The sequence below is a fragment of the Centropristis striata genome, chromosome 7 (genome assembly GCF_030273125.1).
Source record: "Centropristis striata isolate RG_2023a ecotype Rhode Island chromosome 7, C.striata_1.0, whole genome shotgun sequence".
NCBI classification, from domain to species: Eukaryota; Metazoa; Chordata; class Actinopteri; order Perciformes; family Serranidae; genus Centropristis; species Centropristis striata.
The window spans coordinates 711,440-716,439 of NC_081523.1; the positions used below are offsets into that span (position 1 = coordinate 711,440).

Consider the following 5,000-nt stretch of genomic DNA (forward strand, 5'->3'; position numbering starts at 1 on the left):
TAAAATAACCAAAAAAAGAAGTGAAATGACAAAAAATACGTAAAATGACCAAAAAAGACACAAAATAAGACTACACTGTAAAAAATGTCTGTAGGTTTTAGGGTGAAAAACTGCTAAACCATGACAGTAAAAGATGTAAAATGGCCAAAAAAGACAAAATGACCAACAAAAAGATATAAAATGACCAAAAAAGAGACAAAAAGACCAAAAAAAAGACGTAAAATAACCAAAAAAAGAAGTGAAATGACAAAAAATACGTAAAAAGACCAAAAAAGACACAAAATAAGACTACACTGTAAAAAATGTCTGTAGGTTTTAGGGTGAAAAACTGCTAAACCATGACAGTAAAAGACGTCAAATGGCCAAAAAAGACAAAATGACCAACAAAAAGATATAAAATGACCAAAAAAGAGACAAAAAGACCAAAAAAAGACGTAAAATAACAAAAAAAAGAAGTGAAATGACAAAAAATACGTAAAATGACCAAAAAAGACACAAAATAAGACTACACTGTAAAAAATGTCTGTAGGTTTTAGGGTGAAAAACTGCTAAACCATGACAGTAAAAGACGTCAAATGGCCAAAAAAGACAAAATGACCAACAAAAAGACATCAAATGACCAAAAAAGAGACAAAAAGACCAACAAAAGACGTAAAATAACCAAAAAAAGAAGTGAAATGACAAAAAATACGTAAAATGACACAAAATAAGACTACACTGTAAAAAATGTCTGTAGATTTTAGGGTGAAAAACTGCTAAACCATGACAGTAAAAGACGTAAAATGGCCAAATAAGACAAAATGACCAACAAAAAGACATAAAATGACCAAAAAAGAGACAAAAAGACCATCAAAGGACGTAAAATAACAAAAAAAAGAAGTGAAATGACAAAAAATACGTAAAATGACCAAAAAAGACACAAAATAAGACTACACTGTAAAAAACTGTCTGTAGGTTTTAGGGTGAAAAACTGCTAAACCATGACAGTAAAAGACGTAAAATGGCCAAAAAAGACAAAATGACCAACAAAAAGACATAAAATTGCCAAAAAAGAGACAAAAAGACCAAAAAAAGACGTAAAATAACCAAAAAAAGAAGTGAAATTACAAAAAATACGTAAAATGACCAAAAAAGACACAAAATAAGACTACACTGTAAAAAATGTCTGTAGGTTTTAGGGTGAAAAACTGTTAAATCATGACAGTAAAAGACGTCAAATGGCCAAAAAAGACAAAATGACCAACAAAAAGATATAAAATGACCAAAAAAGAGACAAAAAGAACAAAAAAAAGACGTAAAATAACCAAAAAAAGAAGTGAAATGACAAAAAATACGTAAAAAGACCAAAAAAAGACACAAAATAAGACTACAGTGTTAAAAACTGTCTGTAGGTTTTAGGGTGAAAAACTGCTAAACCATGACAGTAAAAGACGTAAAATGGCCAAAAAAGACAAAATGACCAACAAAAAGACATAAAATGACCAAAAAAAGAAGTGAAATGACAAAAAATACGTAAAATGACATAACCCTAACCCTCATGCAAGAATATTTTCCTACTCTTATCTTAATTAGGATTTTCAAACTCAAAATTACTTCAAAAGTAATAACATAAACAATTAATATGAAGAAAAAACATTGCACAACATCTAAAACATGTCCTGCACACTGTAAAAAATGTATGTGTATATGTACTATTAAATGTACAAACAAATAATATACAAACATATATATATGTACTATTAAATGTAATATATGTACAAGCATCACTGTAACTTTTGCATTTATTATTTATTGTAAAAATCCTTTTTCTCACTGTTAAATGTACTAAACACCATATCTCTAACAGAAATATACTGTAATATTTAATGGTAAAATCTTTAATTTATGCAGCATTTATAAAGTATTTTCTGGTCAATTATATGGCAGAACAGCATTTCTTTTGATGGAAAAACTTTTTATTTATACAGTAAAATATGGAATAAAATGACAATCTGAAAGGTGAAATCAACAGTGTTAATATCATTTTACCGTAATATTATAAAAAGTTGCACCGTGTTTATTACGGTAAAGTTCTGCTGGGTTTTACCATAAAAACAACAGTTGGTTTTTTTACAGTGCAGCTCATTGCATCATAAGTTTGCTAGCAGCAGAATTAGCTGCAAACAAACGGAGCGAAATTTTAAAATCAGCCCCTAAAACCTGAAGTTTCTCTGTAAATCCAACAGAAGTGTCAACTCTTCCTACTAAATAATAGATTTTTCAGCCTCTGTAGAGGATAGAAATGAAATTCATAAAGTATCTGAGAGCTTATAGCTGTTATATCTGAGCTCCCTCCGCTATAGTCGTCTTCACCATGATTTATAAGTTCTGGAAAAGTCCCATGATGCATTGGGACACTCCCACATGGATTCTCATTTTGTGTCTCTTTCTGTCTTTTTTTGGTCATTTTCTTTCTTTTTTTGGTCATTTGTGTCTTTTTTTTGTCATTTTGTGCCTTTTTTTTGTCATTTTGTGTCTTTTTTTGGTCATGTTGTGTCTTTTTTTTGGGTCATTTTGTGTCTTTTTGTGTCTTTTTTTTGGTCATTTTTTGTCTTTTTGTGTCTTTTTTTTGGTCATTTTGTGTCTTTTTTTTGGTGATGATTTCAAAGTTCTGGAAAGGTCCCAAGATGCATTGCGACACTCCCACATGTATTCTTATTCTGTGTCTTTTTCTGTCTTTTTTGGTCATTTTCTTTCTTTTTTTTGGTCATTTTGTGTCTTTTCTAGTCATTTTGTGTCTTTTTTGGTCATTCTGTATCTTTTTTAGTCATTTTGTGTCTTTTTTGGTCATTTTGAGTATTTTTTGGTCATTTTGTGTCTTTTTTAGTTCATTTTGTGTCTTTTTCTGTCTTTTTTTTTGTCATTTTCTTTCTTTTTTTTGGTCATTTTGTGTCTTTTCTAGTCATTGTGTGTCTTTTTTGGTCATTTTCTGTCTTTTTTAGTCATTTTGTGTCTTTTTTGGTCATTTTGAGTATTTTTTTTGTCATTTTGTGTATTTTTTTGTCATTTTGTGTCTTTTTTTGGTCATGCTGTGTCTTTTTTGGTCATTTTGAGTATTTTTTTTGTCATTTTGTGTCTTTTGGTGTTGATTTCAAAGTTTGGGAAAAGTCCCATGATGCATTGCGTCACTCCCACGTGTATTCTGATGCATTTCATTGGCCAAGAGACCGAAAATAGGTGGAAAAAACAGAACCAAACAGGTTTTAATGGTAGAAATGAGGTGATGCTTTCCTCCTTTAATGGGTTAATACAGGACAGTGATAAATATATTTTCCATGTATTTTTCCTAAGACAGTCAGCTGAGACGCTGCGACTGTATCTGGTTGTCATAGTAACCAGACAGTGTCGAAGCACGTTCTGCTGTATGTCACTCAGACAGTCAACATGTCAGAGGCTCATTGATAGACAGCAGCTGTTCCTGCATTCCCCACCGACTGGTTCCAGGGCTCTGATTGGCCGGTTATCAGCCTGACGGAGGGCTGTGATTGGTGGTCGAGCTGACCTGAAATATTAACCAGAAATAATGAGGAACGACGGATTAAAAGCTCTAAGATTTATAATGTAGGTTAGTGTGTGTGTGTGTGTGTGTGTGACAGATGGTTGATAAACAGAAACACGTGTGCAGCAACAAATTGCAGTAACGATGTAATAACCTGAAGATGTTTCATGTTTATTCATCAGGATGAACAGAATCATAATATCTGTCACAATGACAACAGAAGAATAATGAATGAAATAAAGCTGTAATAAGTAGAACAGGATGAATATACTGCAGGTGGAGATGAGGAGCTCTGGTGTTCATGAGGAGCTCTAGATGGAGATGAGGAGCTCTAGTGTTTATGAGGAGCTCTGGTGTTCATGAGGAGCTCTAGATTTTATGAGGAGCTCTAGTGTTTATGAGGAGCAGATGGAGATGAGGAGCTCTAGTGTTAATGAGGAGCTCTAGTGTTTATGAGGAGCTCTAGTGTTCATGAGGAGCTCTAGTGTTTATGAGGAGCAGATGGAGATGAGGAGCTCTAGTGTTATGAGGAGCTCTAGTGTTAATGAGGAGCTCTAGTGTTTATGAGGAGCTCTACTGTTCATGAGGAGCTCTAGTGTTTATGAGGAGCTCTAGTGTTTATGAGGAGCTCTAGTGTTCATGAGGAGCTCTAGTGTTTATGAGGAGCAGATGGAGATGAGGAGCTCTAGTGTTTATGAGGAGCTCTAGTGTTTATGAGGAGCTCTAGTGTTCATGAGGAGCTCTAGTGTTTATGAGGAGCTCTAGTGTTCATGAGGAGCTCTAGTGTTTATGAGGAGCTCTAGTGTTTATGAGGAGCTCTAGTGTTCATGAGGAGCTCTAGTGTTTATGAGGAGCTCTAGTGTTTATGAGGAGCAGATGGAGATGAGGAGCTCTAGTGTTTATGAGGAGCTCTAGTGTTCATGAGGAGCTCTAGTGTTTATGAGGAGCTCTAGTGTTCATGAGGAGCTCTAGTGTTTATGAGGAGCTCTAGTGTTCATGAGGAGCTCTAGTGTTTATGAGGAGCAGATGGAGATGAGGAGCTCTAGTGTTTATGAGGAGCTCTAGTGTTCATGAGGAGCTCTAGTGTTTATGAGGAGCTCTAGTGTTCATGAGGAGCTCTAGTGTTTATGAGGAGCTCTAGTGTTTATGAGGAGCTCTAGTGTTCATGAGGAGCTCTAGTGTTTATGAGGAGCTGTAGTGTTTATGAGGAGCTCTAGTGTTCATGAGGAGCTCTAGTGTTTATGAGGAGCTCTAGTGTTCATGAGGAGCTCTAGTGTTTATGAGGAGCTCTAGTGTTTATGAGGAGCTGTAGATGGAGATGAGGAGCTCTAGTGTTTATGAGGAGCTCTAGTGTTCATGAGGAGCTCTAGTGTTTATGAGGAGCTGTAGTGTTTATGAGGAGCTCTAGTGTTTATGAGGAGCTGCTGATGGAGATGAAGAGCTCTAGTGTTCATGAGGAGCA

The 5,000-nt window shown here is 34.7% G+C and overlaps 1 protein-coding gene across 1 annotated transcript in view; it reads left to right on the top strand.

The window, feature by feature from the left end:
- fras1 (Fraser extracellular matrix complex subunit 1) overlaps window positions 1–5,000 on the top strand; it is a 233,783-nt gene that overhangs the window by 98,909 nt on the left and 129,874 nt on the right. The gene's annotated exons all lie outside the window — the stretch shown is intronic.